Below are 15,645 nucleotides of genomic sequence, written 5' to 3'. Positions count from 1 at the left end.
TTCACCCGGATTGTGGCTCTGCCTAGGATTTCAATGGGGTTCCCGTTGAAGTCCACAAGTCTCGCCTTCGGGGTTTTCAGCTGGGTCCTTTTGTATGCCGGGTTCAGCTGCTGTAGCTGCTGCCAGTCCATGATGGAGTAGGCGGATCCGGAGTCTACCTCCATCTTGCACGGAGACCCCTCTGCTAGCAGCGTCACGTGGAACTTGGTGGTTCCCTCGTCGCTTGTGTGAGCAATGGTGGTGGTCTGGTGCACCGTCCTGTTGCGGGGATATTCCTCCTCCCCGCGCCGGGACTGGTTCGAGGACCGTTTGGATGTCCTCTGGTTATCTTTGCGATTTTCCCTGAATCGTGGTCTGGGTGGTTCCGGGGCTGGATCTGTGGCTCTGCAGGCCTCTGCGATGTGGCCCCTCTTCAGGCATCGGCGGCAGGTCGCGTCCCTCCATCTGCAGTTTGCCCTGGGGTGGTCGCCTCTGCAGCTGCCGCATCGCTCTCCCCGGTCGCCATGCTGTGGGTTTTCCCGCCTGGGAGGGCGGGACACCTTGTGGACGGCCATTTCCTCATCAGACTCGGATTGAGTAGTTGCCTCGTCTGATGAGGTCGGGCCCGACTTGTGGATCTTATGGATCCCCCTTGCTTTTACCATCGCGGCGGCTGCTTGCTCAGACGTTTCAGCCGCCGTTGCCTCGTCGAGGACATCTTTTAGCGGAATCTTCTTCCGGCTGAGGAACTTCTTCTGCAGCCCCACATCTCGCATTCCAAACACAATGCGGTCCCGGATGTCATTGTCCACATTGTCGAACTCGCAGTTGGCAGCGATTTGGCGAAGCGCTGCCACGAATTCCTTGATGGATTCACCTTCCCGCTGGTTTCTTTGCTGGAAGGTGAACCTGTTTGCGATGGGGGTGCCTGTAGGTGCATAGTGCTCCTGTAGGACTTCCTGCAGGTCGTTCCAGGACATCTCCTCGATGTCCCTGGGTGCCACGAGGTCAATCGCCATCTCCAGAACGTCCGATCCGCAATGAGCCAGGAAGAGGGCTCTTTTTCTCTCCTCATCGAGGTTCTGGTATCCATTTCCTCGCAGGAACTGCCGGAATCGGACCATGTATGACCTCCACTTCTCCCGGGATGGGTCGAACGGGTTCAGCGCGGTCATCGGGGCTTGCGGGGTGGCCATTCTGGAAGATCGCTGTGGTGTGGTGATTTTGTTCGGTGGGCGATCGTGCCAAGAGTCTTGTGAAGGTTCTTCTCTCTAGTCCTTCGTCGCCAGTGTTAGATCCGGCGCAGGGAAAAGAAGACTGGACCAGCTCGATACATAAAGTAACTTTTATTCATTACAAAGTAACGAGTCAAGACTGCTGGCGCGCTGCCGGAGCTCTCCTTATATTCGCTCCCGGCAGACGCACCGCCCCTTGACAGGGATTCAAATCTCCCGCCCGATGGCTGGCAGCCAATCAGGGCGGATGTCCTTATAAGGACATAACAGTATTATACACTGGGTGTGGTTTTGTGTTTTGTGTTTTGTCTTTAATTAAAAACTTAATAACAAATTAAAAAAAAAAAGGGAATAACTGTAAGGAAATTCGGCCATGTTCTTTCTGTCTCTGGAAAGATACCAAAATAAACCTTGCATTGCAAAAGGAGTGACTGTCAGGCTGTTGCCTCGAGGGGACCAGACAGAGCTGAATCTCTCTCTCTCTCTCTCTCACTCTCTCTCACTGCCTGACTGCAGCAGGAAACGGCAGGCAGCCCTCTCTGCCTATCATCTCTCATCTTTCTCATTCTCCCTCTCTCTTTGTGTGTGTGTGTGTGTGTGTGTGTGTGTGTGTGTGTGCGTGCGCATGTGTGCATGTTCTCTCTTGAACTATTTCCAAAAACAGGCGAGGGTTGAGTTTGTTTGGGGTTTTTTTGCTGATGTTGTTCTTTCTTCTCTAGGTGCTTTTTACCATATGATTTAAATCAAGAGTCATATCAGGTTCCCAAATAAATGAAGCTCTTTCGTCCCCCTGCTGTGGTTCCCTGTCAGCTGGCTTCCCCCCTCCCCCTTCCCTCTCCCTCACTCCTTGCCTGTCCTGAGAAGAGAAGGGCAACGGTGGCAGATGGAGACTCACTAATAATGTAATCTGTAATCCAGAGTGGAAGCGAAGCGCCCCTCTACTTGCCTCTTTTTCCAGCCCTTGTTGGGAGATGCATGACTTTTCTCCACGCCTAGACACTGGCTGGGCTGCTCGGCTGCAGCCAGTGCTCCGCATCGTAATGGGCTTCAGGAGGAGGAGGACGGGATGCCGTCTCCCCCATTGTGCAGCACGCTAAGTTTAAATGCAAAAGCAGCAAGCAGCCATGGAGGCGGTGAGAGGAATATGGGGACTTTCTCCATCCCAAGACACCGGCTGGAGCACGTCTCCCCATATTGAAATGGTTCAAGAGGGAACATGCACGTGTGCATGCACGCAAACACACAAACAAGAGAGGGAGAAAGAGAGAGGGAGAAAGAGAAAGATGAAAGAAAGAGAGAGATGAGAGATGAATAGGGAGTGAGTCTCCATCCGCCACAATCACCCTTTTCTTCTTAGGGCAGGCAAAGAGTGAGGGGGAGGGGAGGAACCACCCAGTGGTGGGATCCTCTGATAGGGAGCATTGGTAAGGCTGGCGGCTGCAGCTCCATCCTCCTGGAACACCACCGCCACCTCCACCACCCTTCTCAGCCTCAGAACAGTGGCTGGCCTGGCCGGGCTGGACACCGACCTTGGAAGGCAAGCGGGCATGGGGGACTGCCGGGAAGGCAGCATGGAAGGCAGGCAAGCATGGGTGGGCTGCAGGGAAGGGAGTAGGCTCCTAGCTCCCTTCCCTGCACCCTGCCATGCTTGCCCGCCTTCCACGTGGCCTTCCGCTTGCTTGCCTTCACAAGCTGGCCATGGGGATGCCGGGAAGGCCAAGTGGAAGGCAGGGAAGCATGGCAGGGCTGGTTCAGGGGCGTGGCCAGCCAGCGATTGCTACCAGTTTGGTGAACCAGCCCCAATCTCCGCTCCCATTCTCCTGAACCAGTCCGAACCGGTAGCATTTCACCCCTGCCCTTACTGAATTTTGGACAAATTGCAGTTACTCTGGGACTGAAAACTTGGAAGCAAAAAACTGGCAAAACCTTTGTCAATTTCACCCCTGTTGTTTTTGTCTGAATTGCAAACCTTAACTAAGCCTCTTCCAAGAGCTGAAGGATGAGATAAGACTTCCTTTCCTATATTGGGGAAATGAACTTGCAGCACCAAAATAAACACCTTGAAGCCTAACTTCACATTGGATCCAAATACATTGGAGTTGAGCTGGAAGTAACACAGCTGCGAATGCAGAAGTCTAAAGTTCTTTTAAATTGGTTCAGAATTTTTATATAGAACTGCCAGGAGTTTTAATAAAACAGATTTTCCCTTTATTCCTTAGTGTGTCATTTTAAAAAAAGAGATGTATTCTTATTTAATACTAACATTTGGCACTACTAAATATATTGCCAAACAAGATAAAATAAGGGATAGCTTCAACAAATGTTTGTAAGCCGTAACATTTTTGTCAGCCATGTTGCTGACAAGTCAGTTTTACTTTATTTGTTTAAAAGAATCTATATGACTGCCCATCTGAAGCTAGTATCTCTGGGAAACTAACAAAAACAGGTAAGCACAACAGCAACAATTCAAAGTAACAGTTAAAGCTATTTATTGTATTGATATATGAGAAATACCTTTAAAGATGATGAAGAGAGATACTGTCTAGATAATCATCAGATAAGAGACAGCATAGCCTTCAGCTGTATAATGGGTGGAACAAAAAGTTTAGAAGGAATTTTCTAAATTTTCAGGCTGTAAAGGTGAACAATGGGGGAATTATATTTACAGAGTCAGGTTTTCAAGATTCTGTCTCTTTGGCCTATATCAACAAAACAAAATTAGGTAAGTTTGAAGATGAAGCATTGCTGACTGATGATTTCTCTGGTGACAACCATGATGAAGAACAAGAGACCGGCAAGTAGCTTGATCCTTCAGAACCTCTCAGGAGAAGGAGAGAATGGTGGGTTATCCACAGAAACTCCAAATGGCAGCTCCTTGCAAAGGGAACAAAGAACAGCAGTCTCATATGAGAGATTGAACACCAGGAAATGAGGAAGACAAAATCTTGTACTCAGCCATGGTGAAACCTTTAAAAAGGTTAAACCTTAAAAACCTTTTAAAAACCTTAAAAAGCTTAAAAGGTGAAACCTTTAAGGTGAAACCTTAAGCCAGCTGTAGTCACTTTCTAATCATATCTTGTATGTAACTATCTCATGGATATTATTACGTTCAAAAAATCAAGTTTAATTTTAATTTAACACCTGGTGTGTTTTACCTTTCTTCAATACAAGAAATTTTATAATAGAGACTTAAGACTTTAAAAATATAATTGGCAGAAAGCAAAAATATACCCATAACAACAACAAAAAACCAACCCCAAACCATTTTCTTGATTTAAGAAAGTTATAAACAGATTAGAAGACCAGAAGAATTTGGAACATTTATAGTTTTGCTGTAAAATGTGAAAAACATGTATGTAATTAATACATACAGGCAAAACAATTGAAATTGAACTAACTACATATTAGGAACTAAGATTCTCTGAATGTTGCAAATGGACACTAGAGGGGACTAAAGGACCAGACAGAAGGGGAGGGAAGTGTATCTATTAATATTTAAACTAAAGTTTTAAAATGGCTAACCCTAGTATCTGACTGGTATCCACTACCAAGGGAACAGTCAGATAAAAGGGGTTTGAGCCCAAGTCAAGAAAATAACAAGGGTAAACATCTCAGTCAGACCCTTTCTTAGCTTTCACAAAGATAAAGGCAGGGAAGCTCATTCAGATTTGCAAGACTCTGTTACTATAACTGTTATAATAAATGTAGTCTTGACTTACCTGCATAGCTTTCTTATTCTGATGTACTTTGAAGGGCTAACAAGTTTCTACCCACTCCTCAGGCAGGAACTGTCTGTCCCGGAGAACAGCTAGATTGTGCACCAACTCTTGGGGGTTGGGGGTGCAATAGAGGTGGTATAGCAAGTTCTGATCAGTTCTGGAGTACCGGTAGAGGAAATTTTGAGTAGTTCGGAGAACTGGTAAATACCATCTCTGATTGGCCCTGCCCCCATCTATTCTCTGCCTCCCGAGTCCCAGCTGATCAGGAGGAAATGGGGATTTTGCAGTAATCTTCCCCTGGAGTGGGGAGGGAATGGAGATTTAACAGTATCCTTCCCCTACCACGCCCACCAAGCCACACCCACCAAGCCATGACACGCCCACCAAGCCATGCCCACAGAACCGGTAGTAAACAAATTTGAATCCCACCACTGGGATGCAACTTGATTTATCATTAACAATGGTGTTATAATTTAATGTGCCAAGACCCTATTTCATCAGGGGTAACAGGTTCAGAGATAATGAACAAAGTTGTTTATTTCAATTTCAATCAATTCAATCAATCAATTTCATAGGATATGTAGAGCCGAAGTCCACCTCTAAACAAATCGAAACAATCTTTTTTTTAACAGATGGACAGAGTAATCCCCACAAAGACCATGCAGGAATTCTTATCTAGGAGTGTATTAATCACATGGAACAGGGTCACCAGCTAATAATCTATGGATGCAATAAATAGAGAAATGAGTACATTTCACTGCTCTCATTTCTATAAGGTAATCCTTAATAAAGACCCTTACATGTTTTGGATCATACTTGCCTTTTGTCTCTAACAATGGTCTAAGTGTCTATGTTACTTCATCTCTTTTGAGAATTAGAGGTGTCTCTGAGATTCAATTGCATAGAGAGTGAACAAAAGCACAATATGATCCAAGCCAGCACTGCCTCTTACTGATTGAGTTCTTGGTTGAGCCATGCAACAGGCTTCAGGGACTACTTCAAATTCTATTTGGATCTTTATTTGGTCCATGAAGTGTCTGGGGTGGACCATTCAAACTGACCCTTCCTCCCTGCAAAGGGAGAGCCACAGAGAACTCTAAGATTAGCATGGAGTGATCTATCAATGAAAAGGGACCGATAAGAACACTCCCAACTTCTACTGGAGTTACCAGTGCCCTGGACAAAAAACAGATTCAACACGTGACACCATAGCAAACAAATCTCCCATATGAATATTATGTATTTCTTAAGTGTAGCACATACCAAGCTAGCCATCATTTTGTTCTTGTCCCTTGGACTATGACTGGAGTAGTCAATTGGATGTCCATGGACATTTCACTGGTTTTCACCAATCTGAGGCTGAGTTAATGGTTTTAAAGATTCTATTTATTAATTGATTGTTTAGTTATGTGAAAGCACTTAACTGCCTTTAGCTAATTTCAGAAGCTTAGACGGGCATCATATGGAAAATTCTACAGAATGATCTGAGAAGTTGAAAAAAAAATATCGGAAGAAGGCAATAGCAAACCACACTATTGCCAAAATCATCAACACATGGAAAACTGGCACACCGTAAAACAAAGTGCAGACTCTTGCATAATCTTTATTTACCTAATACTTCTAGACTTTACACAGGCCCTGAGACATTCTTAAAAAATTAAAATGGTGTTTCCTACAGCCTAGTGCTTTGCTTGCCTGCCAATGAAGATGCCCTTAAGTTGGTAGGAAGCCGCTTAGAGAAAGGGGCAGAGAACAATCTCACCCATCTCTGTCTGCTGGAAAATTGAGTTTTATGACTGCCCATGTCCATCAGGATGGCTACTTTGGAAATAGGCAAATCTCCCTGTAGGTCATAGACTTTGTTATCAGGAATTATCAATATAATATGAAATGTACTGGCACATGACAAAGGTATCACTGGAAATGTAATAAAATAAAATTCAGTTTTGTTTTTTTAGAAGCCCCCCCTCCCCCCCGCCCCCAGTTTCCAGTTTACCATGAAATTTTCAGGCAATATGTGCTTTAACATCATGGCAAGCAGTAACAGATTCCAGCTTTTTTCCAAAACAATACATAAAATGACTGGTTGGAGCACACTACCTCAGAGTACCATCTGTGCTTCAATGTGGGCTGAATTGCTTTTCGTAATGTCATTACTAGGCAGCTGGAAGATATGCTCTAGTGGATAGCAGGTGAAAGAGCAACCTTTTTAGAAAAGGACAGAGCTGTTTCCTTCTAGATTTATCACTCCTGCATATGAAGGTGGTTTGTGGTTAGGCAAACCGAACAAGAGAAATCTGACAGTGGGAGAGAAAAAGCAGCCAGAATATTTAAATTCTCTGCTAGTGTGAGAAAGAAGCAAACAAAAGAGAAATATCTATCTCAACATACAGTATATTAACTTGATATTATCTACTTAACATTGAAGCCAGAAGCTGATCCCCTTTTATCTTTTTAGGAGGGTTCATAAAAAATTACTTCTGCTTATTGAAAAAACTCAGACTCTCCTGGTTTCTAGCCTGGGGCCTTAACCACTAAACCAAACTGGCTCTATAAAAATAATATTTGAAACATCTGTGAGGTAATATAAAGTAGGCCTGCTCTACCACAGTGGCTTACCACAGATTACTTTATCATTATATATTCATTAACCTAATTTTCTGGACTGGCAAGGTATTCTATCCCCAACTAACCACACAGACTGTATTTGTGTTACACAGTAAATTAAATTGTAGTGGGCTAGTTTATGGTTCAAGGTTTCATTTAAACCTGGATCTTCCAATGCACCCCTTTGGGTATAGTATGTAGTGCATTTTCTGCTGTTAGGTACACTGTGTATATTGTGGATGTGAGGGAATATTTCTAGATGCCAAATTATTATTATAGTTTTGTATTGTTTTATTTATTCTGATTTACAGCTTAGAGGAGTTTTATTCTGCTTAGTCTTGTTTGTTTGCAGCAGCACAGAAGTCTAAGTAAGGATATAAATGCATATGCTGACCTGTATCCATAATCACAGGGAGAAATGGAGCTTTCTTTATACATTTTACGATGCCATCTCTGACAGAGTAAGAAAGAATGATAATCAACGCATTCTGCAAGTCAGAGTTTCTTCTATCATCCTTCATCCTCAAGAATTTTGTGCCAAAGAGGATTTTTTTTTTTTGGCAAGAAGATTGATAATTGACAGGAAACTTCCAAAGGATCTACTTAACACATACCATGTTCCCTGTAACCTGAGGAGAGTCACGGTCAGCATGCCACTGATAATTCTATCATGAATTGCCTACAAAAACTTTCTTGTCATTGGAAAGCCACTTCTAGATTCTGTGTTCTCGAAATTCTACTAACTCCAGATCGTATAACTATGTAAGTAGGTAGCTTGAGCTTTAAGAATCTCACTTTTGTTCTTCAAGTGAGGCCAGCCAATGGTATCTGCTACCTAAGCACTCATTAGCTCCTGTTCAAAAAAAGTCAACATGCCTTGTCTATAGAGATTCCCAATCATCCAGGTCATGGTTGTCCAAAAAGTGCTTTTTCCAAATGGCAACTGGACTTTCTTTGTTTTTGGTTTGGAAACATTTCGCTTCTCATCCAAGGAGCTTCTTCAGTTCTCAACAGTAGGCTCATGCAGTAGGCTTTATGTAAGGTTGGAAAGTGACAGAGCCAATGTTCTTGGACTTGTGACACCAGCTTTAATTAATATTGTATAATAAGATTTAATCAGCTTCTCTTGTCTTTGTCCTTTGGAAATGGGCCAATTATCAGCACTCAGGTGTTACTAAAGTGAGTTCCTTCTATGGGAAATGCCTGTAAAGCTAAGTGGCACGACAACATTATTCTTCAGTGAGTGAGTCACACACTCCATTTCAGTTAGTAACAGGTTATATCATTGATTCTCTCTGTGACTCAGAAGGTGTCTCTGGTCTGTAGGAAAATCTTGAGTGGTCAAATTAACATCCTATGAAAGTTTGCTCCATTATGCTTGACCATTATGATTACTATTTATTCTTCCTGGACCTTCTACTGTATATAGTATAGACAAATAGATTTGTACCATTTGTACTATGTTATAGACTCTTCCATCATCTCTGTGATAACCCAGGGCACGGCATAGAGATAACACAAACAGCTGGAAGTTCAAACCACCCCTTTATTACTTTAAATCTCTCCAAACACTCCCATGTTTCTGGAAAGTCCCAGAGCAGAGTGATAACAAACGTCAAGCAGCCTCTGGCTGCAATTAATCCAGCCCAGTGCTGTCTGCACCAAGGCTGCATGGCAATAAATCCAAATGTATTTGGAAAATCAAGGAAAAATCAAGGAGTTCAGGGAGCAAAAGATCCAGGTAATTAGTCCAGAATGCCAAAAGGACTCTTGGCAAATTCAAACATCGGCATGCAACACTTCAGAAACTCAGTGTTTGTTCCCAACAAAGGCTCCTTCCCACAGCGTCTCATTCCCCAGGTGGGCCTGGTGAAGATGGGCGGGCACTCTCCTCCCGAGTAGCCTGCTCAGTCTGCGTTGATCATGCCTTCTCTGCACTCTCCGAGCCCTTGGATCAGGAGTGGGTGGTCCTTGCTCCTCATCTGAGCTCTGTCTCTCATGTTCATCCTGCCTCTGTTCCTCCCTGCCTGTAGGCCTTACTAATTTTGAAAAGCCTTGCCTGGACTGACTCTGTCCTTCCCCAATTACCTCCAATGCCAATGGAGCTGCCCTCTCAATTGCTGTCAATTCTTGTTCCAGCTCATCTTCCCCCACAGATTCAGACTCCAACAGGGTCATGACAGTCTCCCTGAAAACACAAATTTATCCTTGAGATGTTTCTGCTTTCTCTTCCTTTTGTTTTCTTATCTCTTTCTTCTGTGTATTTCTGTAACATTTTGCCTTGTTCTCAATCCCACTACTTGGAGTTTTATTTTAAAGTTAAGGTAATTGGCTGGCTCTATTCAGTTCTAATCTTTCTTAATTAAATCCTTTAGAACAAGTGTGTCAAACTCGCATCATCATGGCAGCGTCATGTGACATATCACAACTTTCCTGCCTTCGCTAAACCGGGTGTGGGTGTGGCCAGCGTGTGACGCATCTGGCCCAGAGACCATGAGTTTGACAGGCCTATTTTAGAGCAAGGGGTTTATATAAGCATCAAAATCTTGAAGAAGACTTATGTTTGAGCATCATAAAACTTATTTTATGTTTTATTAGCATGTTGTGCAATCCCAGCCCATGATAGCTTAATTAATAAGACTTAGTTAGGTTTAAAGTGATGTTAGATTCCAGCCATTATTTTATAGGATATTCTTATAAATTTTCCGACATGAAAATAAAATAACCGAAGAGCTACTTATGTGTGATATATGTGTTTCATTTTCATATCTCATCATTTTTATTAATGTAAATGCACATACACAGAAACTCACATATAGATAGAGGTAGGTACAGCTATATCTACAAACACAGAGATAGATTCCCTGGAAAACGATCTATATCTTTTGGTCCAAGAAAAAGCTGTTTACTGCCTGAGATGAACCAGGCTTTGTTTCCATCCTCAAAAGAGCTAAAATGAGTGGGTTTGCTTTCTCTGGCTTCTAGCTGGCTTGCACTGAGCATAAGCCTTCTCTTGGGCCTCCATAAGCCTTTTTAGGATGGCTTGCCATGATAGTATGCCTTCATTACTTTCCCTTTCTATCCTGACATGCTGAATGCCAAGGATCAGAAGCTCCCTGTGCTATTCAGATCCATCGGTCAATACTTGGTTCTCACAAAGGCCCATGAGAGTCTCTGAGTGGTTCTGTATCCTTGAAGAGTCCTAGACAAGACATTAAACTAGTATGTCACAGGTTGGGGATGGCAGTGGTAGCATCCACTTACCCTCTGTTGGCTAAGTCTTGGCAAAATGTGAAGCACACTCAGTGGTCCTTACATCACATGATTATCACATAACAAAATAATTGCAAGAACAATTTCTCCAATATTATCTTTTGAAAGAATTCTAAGCAAATCCTAAGCAAATGGAATGAGAACTAATAGGCAAAAAGCAGGATAATTTTTCTATGCTGCACCAAAAAACATGCTTTTGATAACATTCTAGGGCCTGTGCTTTCTCTATATTTGTGTATGCTGAGGGTGTGTGTGTGTGGTGAGTAGTTATTGTTCTCTGCTTCAGAATTTTATCATTGGCACCAAACTGCAGCTTCAGGATTTCTTACAGGAAACCATGACAACTAAAACTGGCTTAAAGCAGTCTATCCGTGTTTTCATACAGGAGCACTTAAGCTGTAATCTAAATCCACCTAGAAATCAATCAGCTTACTAGATGTGGATACAAAAGGGCTTTGTGTTCCTTTCTTGCATCTCTAATGAAATTGTAGTACTACTGTTAGCACTGAGCTGTGGTGCAGAATCTGGAGTAAGAACCAAGCAGAAAGAACTGAAACAACACTTGTGCTGCTCAAAGGTTCCTTGTCATGGAAATACTTTAATTTGCCTTCTTGCTTAGGGAGAGTCAAAACAAAGCTTGGGTGGAATCTATTGAGATGTAGTATCACTAGTCTTGTTACTGCATTACTGGAATGGGCTGGGCTTTAATTTTCCAGGCCCCTTTTCATTTTGGGGGGATTTAGTGGGTGAGTATCTTCAAAGGTTGAAGACATAATTTCCCCCTTAATTGCCTTGAGTATGAAAAATCATTCAGTCTGAGGAAGTTTCATTTTCAGCAGATACTATGGTTGCTTTATGTCAGGGGTGTCAAAGTTGCGGTGTCACATTGTTGTCACATGACATATTTCCCCTTCGCTAAACCGGGGGTGGGCGTGGCCAGTGCGTGACTCATCCAGCTTGTGTACCACGAGTTTAACACCCCTGCTTTATGTTTTTTAGATTCTGCAAAGCTTAATCTCTCCACCCCTAAAATGAAGAGGAAAAGTATCCAGCTGTCTACTACCTCTGGAATTTAAAGACTGTACAGAATTCTTTGTTGTTGTCATCGATGAGCTACTGATGACAGCTGATGTCATAGTTACACAAATAGATTGAAGGAGCCTTCATTTGATCTTTCATATTTGACATAGCTAGCTTGTCTATTTTTTTCACCTGAAAGTCAAGCTGGACAATTCTCTTCCAAGCTTTTACTCAATGTTTGCAAATATCAAAATATATAATGACAGCATTGGAAGGAAGAAAACCACACAAACAGAATTATTGCACTATGCAATATGCCCTTCATGAACTGTATTTACTGCTTTAGTGTAAGTTGCTCTGCATAGCAAGATCCACAGTTTAATTCAATCTGAGAATATCTCCTTTTCTGCATCAAAAGCAGCCCTGGAAATGTTCAATCAATTAGAAGAAGAAAGTAATGGTGGTGAAAAGCTAGATTAGAATGGTTATTCACATCAAATTATGGATATTAATTAATTAACATTGCTTTAATGACCATGATGTTCGCCTGTGGCAGAAGAACTGAGACATCAACTTTTAAAGATCTTGAGAATGGTGTATGCTTGAAGTCAAACAGATGAGGAACGATGTTAATTGTCTGAAAAGATGTTATATTGGAATGATAACGACGCTTGGCTTTTTAAAGGATCACATGTACCAATTTGTATCTTCTCAGGTACATCTTTGATTTTGCAGAGAGCCTTTTATAATTTAATGTATAATTTTCCATCTTTCCCTATACATTTGCGTAAAAATCACTTGTCCAATTTTTTGAGTAATCCAAATATTAACTCAGTTTGTTGGCATGCTGTTTTCCCCTTCCCTTCCACTTCAAGGGAATATATTATATACAGAGAGAGGAACAAAAATATTGCTATATTCTGAATTAGCTTTTGTAGTTCTGACTTTAAGGGCAGATGGACTGATAACAGTTCAGTTAGTAGACTGGGTATCCCTAGGCTGTGGGAAGCTTTTCTTGCTAAAGTCTGTATATAAATGTTTATTCTTAAAGCATAAAACTATGGTAGTTTGGAGGCTTTTCCTCTCTGTTAATGAGAAGTTAATTAATATATGATGACAATTTTTTTTCAAAATAAATCTTGTTTATCTGCAGTTGATAAAACAAATAGATCAGTGATTGGGATTTGGTGGATTACTGGCAAACTGCATTACTTGCACTTCATGATATATATTTGGATCAAGTCTGTGCTGCTCAATTCAGTTCCTTTTCACATTCCATCCAAGTTGACCATTTAGAACAAAGTGTGATTAGGTAGTTATAATCTCTAACTCAGAGTTCCCCAACCTTTCTGGACTGGCTGGGTGTGTGTATGTGAAAGAGAGGATGGTTCCACGTGAGCACTGGGTAAGCATGTGCAGCTCCATTTGCATGAGTGGTGGGCATGTGTGTCCGCTGGTTGCGCAAATAGAGCCTGTAAGCATGCACTTTCTCACTGCTCACACAAATGGAGCATGCAGACCCGCACTTCTCCACTGCTCGCTCAAGTGGGGATGCACACTTACTTGCCTGCCACTTCTGTGGCCCAGTTCCAAAGGGCTCAAGGCCCACGATTGGAGACCCCTACTGGTTGGCCAATGGGGAGTGTCTTGCTACTTCTACTAAGGTTTATGGTCACCAAATCCAGTCTGATGGCACCAACGGAACAGTATTATCCCTCTTTCATTCTGCTTTTGGAAAGACCCTGGAGGAAGAAGATGACAAAGTAGTATTGTATGGTGAGTGGGCCATTTTACAAGAAGGGGAGGAGAAAGGAAAGCAGTCAAAGACATGTTGCCATGGGGCTGTAACAAATTTCTCCGTTTCCTATAAAGGAACAATAAGGCAAAGAAGATGACTTTCCTGGTCTTGAAGGCATAGCAAAATTTGCCCCAAAATATTTTTTATTCATCAAATAAGGCAGAGAAAACTGCATTTTTACAGGGGTAAAAACATCAACAACTACACAATCTTTCAATATCTTTCCATAGAATTTAGTTTCTAGTCCCCTCATCATCCATGTTGCCCTTCTGGACCAGATAATCCTGGTGGTTCCTTCTAACTCACAACTCTCTGATTCTATTAATCCTTTTTAAAGGATTCTGCAAAAATTTGTTAGTTCTTCTGAGGGCTGAAGGTGGCAAAGCTGTGTAAAGAGTCTAAAATCAGAGAGTTTCATTTCTCGAATATGGTACAGATGCTATCAGCATCTAATGCTGAGAAATGAGTAACCAACACACACACACACACAAACACCTCCTGATATGTAATATGTTTTAATTATGTTTTAGTGTTTTTGGTATGAAGTCCTTTGAAGTCCTTATAGATCATAGTGATGTATAATACAATGCAAAATACAATACAATGCAGTGATGTATAAATATAATAAAACAAATAAGCAAACCTATGAATGTATGATTGTATTCCAAAAGAGAGATTTAGTGACATGTTCATGGTGTCCTGTGATAATACTTAAGGTGGGATTTGGCATAAACAAAGTAAAGAGCAATAATGATTTCCCATGATTTAGAAGTATGTTTTTGTTAATGTTGTCTAAAACTGCATTTGCATTTTTTGTTGACCCATTTTTAGTTTGCGGTCAATTATTACTCCAATATCTATTTCCATAGTGCCATTAATATGCATTTGATTTGTTTTTTGTAATTGAAAATCTCTTTACCTTTGATGTTTTCATTCTGTTACTAGTAACCTATCAAGATTATCTCCCATATTTTAGGATATTATTTACCTCAGGCAGCTTTGAGTCAACTGCCAAGTCTGATAAACATTTCCTTCCTCTACATCTAAGTGATTAATAACAATATTGAAGACTTGAGAATCAGACTGATCCTTGTGATAATTTTTCCCCATTTCATCACAAACTACATGACGACTATTGTGATGAACTACAGTAACGCAGCAGGTTCCCAGGAAGGAGGGAGCACATTCCAAGGACGGGGTGGTGGTAAAACAAGAGACATCATAGACTGGAGTTGGACCATGGGAAAAAACAAACAGACTTAGGATAGCCACAGCGTAGAACCTTCCAGATATAATTTCTAATTCTTTTGTTCATTAGTTAGATTAGAACTAATGAAAATATCAAAGGCTTGAAGATTAGGAAGGAAATATTTAAAACACAGGCTTTTGCGGATGACATTGCCTTCATATTAGAAGACCCATTAGACACCGGCCCAAAATTAATGCAGGAAGTTCAGAATTATGGAGAAGTTGCGGGCCTTAAACTTAATAAGAACAAAACCAAAATAATTGTGAAAAATATGACGAACCCACAAACGAAAGAATTAGAAGATTTATTAGGCCTCCAGGTAGTTAAGAAGATAAAATATCTGGGAATATGGATTACGGCGAGACTCTCTTCATTAAAAGATGATAACTATATCCCTTTATTGCAGAAAACTAATCAAGACCTTGATAGGTGGAGGAGGCTTAAATTGTCCCTGACTGGTAAAATTGCGGCGATCAAAATGAATATTTTACCGAAATTTCTATTTCTATTTCAAAATATACCGATATCACTAGATAAAAAAAAATTTTCGGATCTGAATAAACATATCAGGAATTTTTTGTGGGAGGGTAAGAAATCGAGGATTTCTCTCAAGACACTTCAAGGGAAAAGAAATTTGGGAGGGTTCGGGCTCCCTGACTGGGAATCATATCAAAAGGCAGCAAAAATAATTTGGATAAAGGAGTGGATCAAATTACAAGAAGGTAGAATCTTGACACTAGAAGGACACGATCTCCTTGAAGGATG

At 41.6% G+C, this 15,645-nt stretch overlaps 1 long non-coding RNA gene across 1 annotated transcript in view; it reads left to right on the top strand.

Annotated features, from left to right (window-relative positions):
• LOC117655574 (uncharacterized) overlaps positions 1–12,983 on the top strand; it is a 36,381-nt gene extending 23,398 nt beyond the window's left edge. Inside the window, exon 3 of the long non-coding RNA XR_004588718.2 lies at positions 11,813–12,983. This is a non-coding gene — a long non-coding RNA (uncharacterized LOC117655574). The remainder of the gene's footprint in view (positions 1–11,812) is intronic.
• The last annotated feature ends 2,662 nt before the right edge of the window (positions 12,984–15,645 follow it).

This window comes from Pantherophis guttatus, chromosome 7, assembly GCF_059756535.1.
Source record: "Pantherophis guttatus breed Tessera chromosome 7, ASM5975653v1, whole genome shotgun sequence".
Taxonomy (NCBI): domain Eukaryota; kingdom Metazoa; phylum Chordata; class Lepidosauria; order Squamata; family Colubridae; genus Pantherophis; species Pantherophis guttatus.
The sequence above is the reverse complement of the archived record's forward strand: the minus strand, read 5'-3'. Positions and strand labels throughout refer to the sequence as shown.